This window comes from Lissotriton helveticus, chromosome 9, assembly GCF_964261635.1.
Source record: "Lissotriton helveticus chromosome 9, aLisHel1.1, whole genome shotgun sequence".
Lineage (NCBI taxonomy): Eukaryota > Metazoa > Chordata > Amphibia > Caudata > Salamandridae > Lissotriton > Lissotriton helveticus.
In genome coordinates this window covers 275,940,336-275,954,784 of record NC_136070.1, presented here as the reverse complement: position 1 = coordinate 275,954,784, position 14,449 = coordinate 275,940,336, and the positions used below count along the sequence as shown (strand labels likewise).

At 45.3% G+C, this 14,449-nt stretch overlaps 1 protein-coding gene across 2 annotated transcripts in view; it reads right to left on the bottom strand.

Moving 5' to 3' along the window:
• ADCK1 (aarF domain containing kinase 1) overlaps positions 1-13,504 on the bottom strand; it is an 855,153-nt gene extending 841,649 nt beyond the window's left edge. Inside the window, exon 1 of one of the 2 annotated variants that reach the window (XM_078659980.1) lies at positions 13,371-13,504. The gene's annotated coding sequence lies outside the window, so the exon portion shown is untranslated. The remainder of the gene's footprint in view (positions 1-13,370) is intronic. The other variant, XM_078659979.1, reaches the window with a different exon arrangement.
• Positions 13,505-14,449: the final 945 nt, after the last annotated feature.

The following is a 14,449-nucleotide window of genomic DNA, read 5'->3' as shown; positions in this document are numbered from 1 at the left end:
AAAAATTAAATTACAAAGAAGAAATAAAACATTCATTGTGAAACGTGAGGAACCTAACGTGAACTAGTTTAAAACTGTTCGGCGTACTGTTGCATTCCCCAAACGACCCCTAGTGCATATTACCCAATACGCATGAAGTTCCCAAAGTGATCCGGCATTCGTGACCGGGAAGGGTGACACAATAATTTGAATCCCCAGAAGTGGGAAGACGTAATGGCGTGATAGACTAAATCACTCACGCAGATAAGTGCGTGCTTCAATTCATACCTCTCTCATGCTCAAATAAAGTTTTGCGGCACTCTCAAACAGTGAAGTATCTGGGTGATGAAAAGTCTGAGCAGTGTAAACGGACGCTACAACGTGTGGGGATATAAACTACAACCAGGAAGTGCTTGTGAAAGTAAAGATAAAAAAAGAGATTAACCTGGAACCTAGGTATCCAAAAGGCATCCGCCATATTGGAATGGTGAATACACATAAAACTGAATATACTCGATTAATATAACATAGGAAAATAAACTATGATTAAACTTGTGAATTAATCAACATACAAATAACGATGTAAAGATCTATAAAAAGCAACTATATTCTAATCGGTCATTAAGACCGTTTTGCTGTAACGAGTCCAGTAATTTAATCCAGTACAGTTCTCTGCGTAAGAGCAACTTGGTGGTATCCCAACCTTCTCTGGGTATGACACTTTCCAGAACCAGAAACCGAAGTTGGCTGACATTGTGATAATTTGACTGGGAATATGTGGCCACACTTGATTTCAGATTGCATGTACGTATATTGGACTAGTGTTCATTTATGCATACTTTTATTTTCCGTTGAGTTTTGCCTACATATACTAGGACGCACGGGCATTTCAACATATATATCTCATTAACACTGTCGCATGTAGCTGATGTACGCACTTTGATCTTATGCCCTTTTTTAGGATGTGTAACAGAATTGCCCGGTGTTATGTTGTGGCAATTATTGCAATTATAACACTGCTTAGTTCCTTTATGTTATTTATGTTGTTTCACTTGGAGGGTGAATCCTAGGACTGCCAGAGGGTATCGAGGGACAGGACACCCGTCTCCTATCTGGAGTCCTGGTTCAAGACATTTACCTCCCATCTAATCTCACCTCCTTCCTTCCCTGGTACATCTGGCGCCAACCCATTAGACCCTCCCCAGCACACCTCACGCCCCATGCTGGCTAAACTCTTACATTTCTGGGATGCTATTGAGCAGTCTGGCTAGAGAAGCAGACCCACTATGTGTCAAGGACAAGACCATCATTCTGTTCTCTGACTACATGCGCACTGTCCAGCCCCAAAGCTCCTCCTTCTTAGCGGTCAAACACTGCCTATGCCAGCTATGGGCGCAGTACTCATTGTTATTCCCTGCCGGTCTTGAAGTCATAATGAATGGGCCCTCTGCGTTCTTCACAGACCCTAAAGATGCCTGGCCCAGGTCAATGGAGACCGATTGCCCAAAACGATCTGGATTTGCCCAAGTCATTCCACAGGGGCAGGGCGAACGTGGCGATTGCACCCTGATCCTCCTCGACCATGTCCCCCGGTCTGGAACATTGAGGACCACAGATGTGCCTTGCAGGCAGCGGCCAACCTGGGAACCACAGCAGTGAATACAAACGATAAGAAAGGTTCACACATCATTACATCGGATTATGACACTCTTCACTCCAAAGACTCTTGCCAAGATTCCCAGACTCTACCACTGGTAACCCTACAAACAGCAGATAACCTGACTGTTCCACACCTCCACCAGAAACTGCATGGCTCTAACCAGTGATGTGCACACTCACATTATTTTTCAACCTCTGCTCCGGTCTTTTATGACATACACTACTGGGTATACGAACCGACGTGCACAAAGACACCAGTGTGACATCTCGTATTTCCCCACCATGCCATGGCCTACAGAGGATATTCCCCACACATGCAGCACAGAGGCATGGCGTACCTATTTGGGCCCACTGATTGACCTACACTTATTTGTTTGAACCAGTCATAGCGAGGTGTACGGGACGATCTCCTGGCCTGCCAGGTCCAACATGTCTCATCCTTCTAAACACTTGGTACTACGGACACCACGCTACATTTGTGGACTAGGCCACACTAGAGATTGCCTATTGACTGTGCTAAGTTTGGGCATAGTACCAGCTGAAGTCAGCTCTTCATGTTGTTTCCCCTCACATTTTGCTCAGTTTACTTGCCCCTCATCCACATTTAACAGTGGCAGGCAGTCCTTACACACCTTGCATGGCTTGGGCTGAGCAACCCAACCTGGCGGGGGTTTCCCCACGTACTCCCCTATTACGTGTCTTAGAAGCATTTCCCTTCACACACTTTGGCCTCCATGTCACAATTGTCAAACAAGTCAAGGACAGTCAGAACAGTGCGAAGGTAGGCAGTTGTATATAAAACCAAGTACACTTGCCCTATGCAACCCTTTTTTTTTTTTAGATCTCAGGCCCCTGTGAAGCATTACATTTTTCTATAAAAATTGTGCCTACCAGCTCTTTTGCTGGTGTCCTAGTCTACAAACTGCCTGGACCCAGGTCTGCCTTCGTAATAAGATTTGCACAACTAACGGAACCATACCTGGAAAGGAGTAGCATCACTCTACTGGATGATTTCAATTTCCATTTGGAAAACAGCATGTGCAAGGACACCAGGACTTTTAAGGAAATGGTGTTAAGCTGTGGACTTCCACAACTAAATACAGCACCAACTCACGGAGGGAGCAATTTATTGTATGGCATCTTATACAAGGACTATTGCCTTATGGTCTATGATGCATTACCCCTTACTTGGTCTGACCAATAAGCGGTTTCCTTCTATCTCTCCTGGCACATTACTCAGGAGACCTCTAACTGCGGGAATAACATAACGTCAAAAAGAAATTGTAATCGTCTTAGTAAAGAAGCCTTTTCTCACACTCTTAATAACTGTAACTGGATGGATCACAAGGACATGGTTTAGCAGCAGCTAAGTTCTCCTCTTGGCTTACATCAGCCTTAACTATAGCAGCGCCTATTAAGGATACCTACATGCAGAGAAAGTCTGCTACCTCCCCATGATTTTCAGAGAGATTTAGACTCTTAAGGCAGGCCTGTCGTCGCTATGAACACGCCTGGCGAAAAGGTTACGATCCACATGACAGAACCTTATATAAAAGTCTACTCTGATGGATAATAAAGCAGACTATTAAGGACGAAAAACTCTCTACTGTATTAACAAACTGGTAACTGCAAAATCTTCTAGAGACCTCTTCAAGCTTGATAACCTGCTTTCTATACCCTCTGCTTCCCTTGGTATAGCGGGTTCTCAGGACTTTTGTAATCAAATGGCATGCTTTTTTCAGACTTAAATCATGAATATTTAAAATTAACTTGATTGACTTAATTCACAGACCCCTATTCTTTTCCAAAGGGATACCCTTCCTGAGCCAAGCTTATCAGAGATTATGACTTCCAGAGAGGGATGCTAGCATCCTTTTTCTGCTTTTCCACTTTACACCCTTGAACAGAGGGAGTCCTACCGTCTTGGCTTGAAATCTGGCTCTCCTTCTGAACCCTGTCCCCCAACATGTTACAGCTTGGAGCCAACACCATTGCCTTACATCTTACAACTCCCTTGAACAAAGCTATAAAGTCAGTATATTATCCACAATTGTGGAAAAAACAGCTGTTAAACCATTACTTAAAAAGCGAATCTAGCCTCTACTGAGTAAAAAAACGATCGCCCCATTTCGTTGCTGCCTATCCCTGCTAAACACCTGAAAAAGCACATGAACTCCCAGTTTGGGTTCTGGAGTAAACATGGGACCGAAACCACATTGGATTCAGCAATAAATGACTTTCAAACCATGGTTGAAGTGGGTCAGGCTGCAGCACTGATCCTTTTAGATCTGTCTGCAGCCTCTGACACCATCTCCCCAACTCTGCTTGTGGGTCACTGCAGGAATTAGGGGTCAAAGAGCTAGTGTTGCAACTCTTAACATCTTTTCTCAGTGATAGGTCACAGACGGTAATGGTGAATCAATTCTGCTCTGAGTCTATAAGCTTGCCAAGTGTGGTTCCAGTGGGCTCCTCCTTGAGCCCCCCACTATTCAATCTTTATGTTTTCCCACTGGCTAAGCTCATTAGGTCTTTCGGGCTACAAGCTATATCTTATGCGGTTGACACACAAATAATCGTGTCAATCACCAAAAAGTTGGAATCGACAGCCAGCAACTTTAAGAACTGAGTGCAACCAATGGCCATCGGGATGGGAAAAAAACTATCTCAGGCTCAACTGAGACAAGATAGAGGTCTTGAACTTCGGTAATCATTCATCGATTTGGACCAAGTCTTGGTGGCCAGATATGGTGGGTAATGTTTACCCACTACTTCAGACTCAGCTAAAAGCCTTGGAGTTCTGGTAGATAAAAATCTGTCATTTGAACCCAGGTCAATTGAACAGTTTCAACCTGTTTCTGGATGAACACTACTCTCAGGAAGGTGTTTCCTTACATCCCCCTTCCAGTGTGTAAGCAAGAGGCTCTGGCATGGACTTCCTCTAGGTTGGACGACTGCAATGCGCTATACTTAGATGTCAACAAGACTGCAGTAGCTAAGCTGAAGCTGGTTCAAAATGCTGCGGCTAGGCTGTCCTTGATATCCCTAAATATCGGTCTGTCTCGGCTGGATATTCAAGCTCCACTGGCTACATGTGAATAAACGCATTGTCTTTAAAGCCATGTGTATTGTTCACAAGGCACTGCAGAACACTGAAGCTAGAGACATCAACGCCATGTTCCAATGGTATATTCCTCCTCGTCTGCTCCTGCTCTTCCAGCCACAATTGTGTAATCATCCATAATTTACGAAAGGCAAGTTGGGGAAGAAAGCTCCATTTCCATCCTTCAAGCTCACACTACATTACGAAAGGCCTTAAAAAGCTGGCTTTTCACTCTTCAACAGAAATTGCACCTGTGTGATCTCTCTGAATCTCTAAATCCGTTTATTTTTCTTCCATAGGACTAACCCCATTAGCACGTATAAATCTCTTTCATTTCATGTCAGACATAAGATTCCTCACCCAGAATGTGTGAGGAATGTATACAGTCAGGAAATGGTACGCAGTCTACTCCTATTCCAAGTGCCAACAGGCCAACATAGTCCTTCTGCAGGAATTCCATACAACGACCAAGGAGCTGTGGTGACTATGTAAGCAGTGACGGGGCACAATACATGCCACCATCTACTCGGCATATCCACGAGGCACCTTAATATGGGCCAGACTGGTGTCCACTTCCAGTAAACTGCCACTATCGTAGACCAAGTTTGCTGATATATCCTTCGCGAGGGCCGTCTGGGCAGCTGTCCTGTACTCATAGGGTGTATATATGCCCCCAACGTAGAGGAAGGTGCTTTCCGGGAAGCTATCTCCATCGAACTGGGCCGTCTGGGCAGCTGTCCAGTACTCATAGGGTGTATATATGCTCCCAACGTAGAGGAAGGTGCTTTCCGGGAAGCTATCTCCATCGAACTGGCCCATAAAACTCAGGTGCTGTGGATCCTCAGCAGCGACTAAAATTGTGTACCGGATCCCGACTTGGACAGATCCAACCTCCAGTTGCCTCCCCTTCCCCCGCCACCTCCCACCACCATCTGTGTAATTGGGTGCACCATTAGTCCTAGCTGACTCTTAGAAATCCAAGCACCCTAGAGCTAAACTCTACACTTTCCACTCCATACCCATAGCTTCTTTGTCTAGATTGCTTCCTCTGCTCCACCTCCTTGGTATCCCTCAAATGCCACTCAGGCTACCGATCACGACACCCATGTGGTAGACATGAGATGGCTTCCGCCGTGCTCTCCAACGCCAGTGTGGTGCCTACCCGCAACTGTTTGGACGGTCCTGTATTTCGTACAACCGAGGAGACTCCTATTCAACAATATTTTGCCAAAAAAACAAAATACAGCCATCACCAGAACCCTAGAGTTGGACACCTTCAAGGTGGTAACGAGAGGAGCTTGTATATAGGAGAAAGTAGAGGTCCATAGGAGTCCGGACAGGGAAATAGCGGACACCGAACATCGTCATGCCGACCTAGGGAAGAGGGATGACCCTGAAGCTACCCGACCTACATGAAAGAAAATACAACCTATGCTTCTCTTTTCAAGCCCTAATGGCAGTTTAACTTCACAGTCCATGCGTCCAAAGTTCACAGAGAAGGGCATAAATCCGAACAACTTCTCACCTGACTAGTTCGGCAGGTAACCACTGCTGGTCCCATTATGAAAATTAGCTCAGGCTTAATAGTCCACTTCTAGGGTAAGATGCTGCAGAAATTCCACACCTATTATTCCTATCTACCAAAGCCCCTCAGGTGCCTCGGCAGATACACTGCTTGCCTTTTTGGCAGGTGTAACCCTTCTGCTCATCCCTGCCACCACTAGGACTGCCCTGGATGCCCCATCACAATGCCCAAGGTGGCACAAGCAATCTGTGATCTAGCTCATAGCAATACCGCCGGCCTAGACAGACTCCCACTGGAGTATTATGTTGCTTTCTCCTACCTCTTAGCACCCCGCCTCTCAGAAATGTTTGAGGCAGCCCTCCACATCACTGAGGTTCCACAAACTCTTTAGGAGACCCTCCTGTTTTCTATCCCCAAACCAGACCGGGATCCCACACACCTGTGGTCCTACAGACGCAATGCTAATCTTGGGGCGGACTATAAGATTCTTGACAGTTGATTCTCCCAGGTCATTCTGGTGTTAATTCACACAGACCAGAATACAGACCAGAATGGGTTTGTCTCGGCCTGGAGTACCTCCCATAACATACGGTGTCTCTTTCACATGCAGGATTGGGTTCAAGGCCATTTCCCAAATGCAGCTTGCCTTATATTGGATCTGGAGAGGGCATTTGACACGATGTTGTGGGATTATCTTTTTCAGGTTCTTGTCTGTATGGGTGTCAGGAAGCGGCTACTTGCATACACCCAGTTAATCTACACAAACCACTTTTCTTGAGTCCGACTGAGCTCTCATATCTCCGCCTCCTTTTCAGTAAGTCAGGGTACCCAGTCATGAGTGCCCGCTCTCCCCCTGCTCTTCGCCATTTCTATTAGCCATTTGTTACACAGCTACGCGGAGAGGGTCAGCAATGGGGTGTACCTCTCGAGGACAGAACACATGCGGTTACGTAGTATGATGGACGATTTACTCCTCTACCTCCTAGAAGTAACATCAGACCTCTTCCCACTCCATGATTCCGTGTCCCACTTTCCTGAAGCTACAGGACTGCGAGTAAACTGGACCAAATAGGGGATTTATCCAGTCTGTCCCAACCAACTGCCATGTGCCATGCACCTTGGTGAGGCACAGGTCCACTGGTGCGGGGGAGAAATGCGCTACCTGGAGATTCGCCTATACCATACCTCTCTCGACATGTATGAAGGGAATCTCTGCAAGGCCCTGGCAGACATTAGATTGCAGGTGCACTGTGGCAGTCCCTACCTTTAGCCCTAATAGGCAAGATTGCAGTGGCAAAGATGGTCATATTGACTCAGCTCCAATACTACTTTGCTAACCTCCCTGTCATTCCACCGAAGTTGTTCTTTATTAAGCCTGACTCCCTCCTGAGCACACTTATCTGGGGTAACAACACCACTGCGCGCCACTTAAAATTTGCAACTTCCAGTAGGCAGGAGGGAGGGGGGGCATCAGCGCCCTCTCCTTTCAACTGTATTATCAGGCTGCACAGCTGCAATAGCTGTCATGCTGGACAGCGGGCCGTTTTACAGGTGAAACAAGTGACGACCAAGGAATCATGCTGATACCCACAGCATAGAATGTACTCTTTCCAGGGGGTCTGCAGTCGTTTACCTGGTTACCGCACTTGTATGCTCCGCATACATCGCCTCACACATTGGCTACTGGCATATGCCCCTGCGCTCCTCTTGGTCAGCATCATCCGCTTCCCTGGTTTCCTTATGTCGTCAGACATGAGAGCCAGGACAATGCGGTCTCTGCGCATGGTGGGCGACCTTTTCTCCAAAGGTCAACCTCTCTTCTATCACTAATTGACCATGGAACACACTCTTCCGACGGGCCAGTTTTTTTACACACCGACAATTCCGTAACACCTGTCACCTTTGGGGCACGCCATACTTACAATGGGCGACGGTTGACATTGTTCGAGAGGAAATCACATTCACAACTTTTAAACTGAATTATAACATTTTTGTGAGAAAAAGAATTAAGGTGCACCAACTACATGTTCCCGAAAAATGGCAAAGTAATAGAATTTTAGTTACTGCATTGTAAAAGCATGCAAAGATTTAGACTAGATGATATCATTTGTACAAGTAATATAGACTGTGATTTATTAATTTGAAAAGTATTATTTTCACCAATGTGTGTTAGAAACGTGTACATGTTTAACTCACACGTAATGGAGTTTAACCCTAATCATTAATATATATGTTCACACACACACACGTGCATATAGATATACATATGACTAATAAGAATTTATCAACTGTTCTGAATAATCCTAGTTATGAGGATGAACTTTACTAAAATGTACCATTTATGTGTAAATGTGTGCACCGAAATGACAAAAGAAAAGTAGGTGTTGCACGCTCCTAATTAATGATGCTTCCGTGAAACTTTCATAGATTTTATTTTGTGAATATACTAATGTTTTGAACCAAACTCGAAAAAATGTTAAACGTATTTTTGCACATTAATATTTGCTATGTTATGTTATGTTATGTCAAGGTAATTTATTAGGCGCACAGATGCTCCAGCAAAAGAGCGTCCTGGCGCCCGACAAGGTAACAACACAACACAACTGTAAGAATATAAAAAGAAGATTTAAGGAAACAGAAAAGTCTTGACCGCTCTACGGAAAGAGAGCAAATCACCAAGAGCACGTATCTCTAGGGGAAGAGAATTCCACAGAACCGCGGCACGTACTTGAAATGAGCGGCCGCCAGCACGGCTGCGCTTGAAACGGGGGACGACTGCGAGTTCAAGGTCCGATGATCTTAAAGAACGGACCGGGGCATAGAGAGACAAGAGATTCGAAATAATCAAGGCAGGAGAGCCCTTAAGGATCTTGTAGGCCACACAAAGTACTTTGAACTGGATCCTTTGCGCAATCGGCAGCCAATGCAGCGAACGCAGAGTGTTAGTAGTGGAGCAGAATCTGGGTAAGCCCACAACTGCTCTAGCCGCTGCATTCTGTACGCGCTGAAGGCGGGTGATTTCGGCCCGATTCAGCCCTACCAGAAGGGAGCTGGCATAATCGAGTCGAGAGATCACCGTTGCCTGCACCACAAGTTGCCTGGTCGTCGCATCAAAGAATTTTAGTACAGGACGTAGGCCGCGCAGGATGCCAAAGCAGCAGGCCGCCGTGCGCTTTGTATGGCAGATGAAGGTGAGAGTTGGGTCAAGCCACACCCCAAGATTTTTTAGCTCCAAAACCGGAGTTGGCGTGGGACCCAAATCCGAAGGCCACCAGCTGTCGCCCCAGAGTTCCGTTTGCTTGCCAAAGATCATAATTTCCGTCTTTTTTGCGTTCAACTGGAGACAGTTGGAGGTCATCCAGCTGGCGACCGCCCGAAGTCCATTCTGGAATCTACGAGCATCCACCTCAGCATCCCCGCTGAGCGTGACCGCTAACTGAGTGTCGTCAGCATATGACACCATGGTCATACCCCATTGCTTGACGACCTCAGCCAGCGGTCTCACGTAAAGGTTGAATAACGTGGGACTCAGCGAGGAGCCCTGAGGAACCCCAAGATCCAGAGGATAGAATTTGGACTGATGGGGCGGGACGGCCACGCAAAAAGATCGGTTGGCAAGGAAAGAACGGAACCACTGGAGTGCGGGGCCGGCGACGCCAGCTTCCTCCAGATGTTGCAGAAGGGTCTGGTGGGAGACGGTGTGGCGGCGCTCAGATCTAATAGCACCAGCGCCGCCGTTTGACCCGCATCGAGCACGGAGCGCAGGTGTTCCACCATAAAAAGGAGGGCTGTCTCCGTGCTGTGACCAGCTTGAAAACCATTCTGCGTACTGTCTAGAATGTTAGCCCGTAAAAGATGGTCCGAGGGGGCTGTATTGACATGCGCCTCCGCTACCTTAGCCGGCCACGGAAGGAGTGAAATTGGGCGATAGTTCTCAGGTTTACTGGCGTCCAGAGTTGGTTTCTTTAGGATGGGCGTGACCACCGCCTGTTTCCACTTAGCGGGGACCAGACCAGATGCTAATGAGGTATTAATCAAAGAGCAAACCGGCGAAAGACCATGGGATGCTAGGTCTCTTAAATGTTATATTGAATCCTACTGACACGTATTATTTGTAACCATGGTAAATGATTTTAAGTGCATCAGAGTTATACTAAAATCATGACATCTTTATATTTCCTATGAATGTATGCGTAATAATTCTATATATTTTACGTTATAGTTGCATGATTTAATGTAGGTCTAACTGCACATGTGAAGTTTCCTGACATGCTGAATCTATTGCTCGTGAGAGAATTCCTCAATATAACAAATAACGTGAAACAATGTTTTCTTTCCTGAGTCCTCATGTACTGAACAAGATACTTTGCTACATTTTCTGATACAATCCTACCAGCTGCCTGGGAAACTGCCCTCTTGAACTTGTTTAGCTCTTGCTAAAGAAGCATTGTTCAACATTTCACTTATTGCATTGCTTAAGGACTGCGTAATTGTACCACCTATTTCTCTACAATTTGTGTCTTCTTTATGTCGCCTGACACCCATCCTATAAGAACTTACCAATGGACTGAGTGGTCTGACCAAATGAGGTGATTCCTGGAGGTGTCACCCCCAGAACTTTAAGAATATAATACTGCTTGATGAGAGGGCGGAGGAGAGAATGTTTGCAGACTGGTGAACTGACTTGCTGATTAACTGGCGTACACACTACGAGTACTGGATGAACTGCCAGTTATTTCCTTATTATCGCTGATGAAGCATTGAATTTTTGACTTGCCTGATGCAGATTCACCTGGCATCCTTTCTGAACAGACACATATGCGCCTAGTGGTCTTTTCCTTTCTGGGAGACTGCTTGAACTGGCACATTCCATGTCCCTTCCTGAACTCTTAGCTATAGTATATTTACTTAGACTTCGGAAATCTGTTGATGCATTTACTTTACTTAACCCTTGATAAACTACTGAATAATTATACATCACCTCAGCTATCTAAATTATTTCTATCCAAATGAATGTGCATTTATAATCTTGTTAATAAATTATCAGGAAGGATCATATTAGATAGATCACTGAGCATCAAATACTAATGTTATTATTCTGTATTGCTTTCACTGAGCTTTTTAGTGTGTATGACTTTGCCTCGCCTACGTTTCTTCAGGAGATTTGAGCTTGCTTTGGTCATTCTTTATAGCATTGTATTAAAGGTAATTTACATGAGCTTAATTTCTAGTTAGTAGTTCAGTTATCCAGTGTCTGGTCCTCATTGGATGACTGCTTGCTCCCTTGTATCCAAACCCGATTGGCACAAAACAACGTCCAAGGGAGTGGTATGATCATTTTACAACAGTAATACCATAGTTCATTGATGTGGGCCCATTAATTGCTACAGCAACATCTTGGTTGTAGAAGGACACCCATGAACTCAAGGATATTCATCTAAACATACTGGAGAGGAGATGGGGGGGCGACTTTGGGAGGACACTCCATGACAGGGAATGGGAGCAGGTACTAGAATACCCCCAGCGGGTCTCCCGGTTCAAGAACATTCAGTACTTTATGTTGCACAGGGAGTATTTTACCCCCGCCCAACTGAACTGTTATTACTCAGACACACACATTAGCTGTCCCTGCTGTCACACCCCTAACGCCGATCTCAAGCATATAATGTGGTCTTGCGCAGCTTTACGAAGTCACTGGCCATTCCACCCAACAAGAAGTCGCAGAACTTTCTGACCCGCACACTTGGGAGGCATGTGCATTGGGCATCTTTTGACGCAGGAAGAAGTACAAGGTACAAAACCGCTTTGCAGCCATTGCGCTCCTCCTCGGCAAGCACGCCCTTACACTCCAATGGCGCTCCCCGATGGCTCCACCGGATGAAGCTTGCAATGGGGTGATGCGCAAAGGGGGCAACGAAGAAGCCCTCCATTACGAGGAGATTTAACACCTCCGTAAGTGCCCTATCTCACCGCAATGGGAAACCGTTCTTACCGAATTCCTACAGGGAATAGGTAAAGATGATTCCCCCATAAGACAACTCTAGGCTGAGGAGCCACCAGTTCCCCAACTTGTGCAACTTTAAAACTTCCCCCACAGGAGATTTTATTCCCCTTACCCTGCCCCTCTCTCCGACCCACACCCCAGTGGTCTGTTCCCCTGTAGCGGACACCGCATGACTTCTTAAGCAGACATCTTTACATGCACAACTATCCACGCCTTTGTAGTTTACTTACTGATCTTAACCTGCTGCAATCCCTTGGGTATTCTGCCCACCTCCCATCCCGATTTATATCCCTCCCCCAATTTGCGACATTGGGACAGGACACTGGTGGAATACACCAGCCTATAGTACCTTATACCGCATGCTTTTTCTGGGAGCCCTGATATATTTTATGGACCACTGTATGCTGTTGGCATATCTATGTTCCCTGCGAGATGAGATTCCAGTGAATGTAGGCGAGAACAATATGCCCTGCAGCAACTGTTGAATTTTTATAAAACCTAATAAAAATATTTTTAAAATATAAAACAAATAAACGCACTATCGATAAATGGACATTTACATTTTACATTCTAGTTCTTGTACGAGTCGCCGTTATTTTCTTTGAACTCAGTGTACGTCGCCCCTATTTAAATTAAATGAATTCCTCGTCAGGGTTCATAAACGCTAAATATGTGTTTTTGGATTAGCATGTATCAAAAGTTATTTGAAAAAAATATTACAGAGCATGTTAACAAAAATGTAACTACAAACACGCTAGTATGAAACAATTTTTCTGAAACGCGGTAATTATTTTCATGATCTATTATGTTTTCAGGCACAGGTCTCGTGTACTCTAGTTTAGATGTGCAGTTCATTCAGTACAGGTCTTTTACTGACTCGAGCTGTCAGCTCAGTTACTAGTTGCATAAGTGTTAGGGTTGATCTTGGGACTCTCAATGACAATACTGCATGCACTCTAAGAGAAACTGATTTACGCGTCTGCTCAACGGCAGAAGCAGTCCGTTTAAGATGCCAGGGAGCACCTGCCTCAGAACGAAAGGGGATTTCGCTCTTGGCAGCTTTCGCCCATTTTGCATTGGTGTAGCGCGCGCCTCCTACTCACCGGTAGAGAGCCCGTTTTCTGACTCGGGTCTTCCAAGTTCCGGCTGCACAAGAGCCGGTTGGTTTACGGACATGGAGAGAGTCATCCAATAACGAGCCGTCACCTCTCCTTACGTCATCCAGGACGCCCACTTTTGGAACGCTAGGAGGAGCCTATACCAAACACTGACTACTGATTAGTCCGCTTTAAAGGAATGATTATTAGCAACGATGTAAGATCACGTGACAAACGTCAAGGCTTTCTTTTCAAGCGGGGGCTTTGAAATATACAGTGGTACTAGGACTGTAAATCGGCCCGGGTCTTGCCGGTGCTCAACACCGGCAGTTCTAAAAAGGAGGTGCTGAGACGGGTCCCTATCGGGATCTCTATTTTTGCCCTCACCCTCAGGAGAAATAAATCATAACTCTGCAGCAGTACCACCCTCCACTCCCATTGATGTAACTTCAAAGAGACTCCTTTTAGTTCTTTCACAGTCTCACCATTTCAGCCTAAAGCATTTTCTGTATGCTATATAGCAAAGCCGTAGTTTTTACTTATTTATCTTATGCAACTCATCATCAGCAAAGTCTTTATTTCGGCCAAAGAAGCCATAAAAGCAAAGCAAACGTAAATACAATACAACAACAGAAAAGTACATTTCATTTCATGAATTAGAACTACAATTTATAAAAACATGGAGCCAAATTCTTTTTACATGTCATCCTGGCAGACAGTAAAATTAATCCGTTAAAAGGTCAAAATCAATAAAAAGTAATTATATGTGATGATGATTATGGAGTTGTAGGTTTAATCTACAGGCCTGGTTTGCAGACTTCTCTTCCGCCAGAAGGCTTCCAAGTATTTTGCTACCGCACACACTATCATGGGATGCAACTAACAGGATTGACAAAGCCAATAGTGCTGGCTTGTTGTATGTCTAATGTTTCTTGTTGTATTATATATCTGGATCAGGAACGGACTGACTACCGGGCATTATGGAATGCTGCTGAGCTGGGGCCTGATTTTGTTGATGGGGGCCTGCGTGTACTGAACAAAATTCTTTTTGCTTTAATTATTTCGAAATACACGCAGGTCTCCAT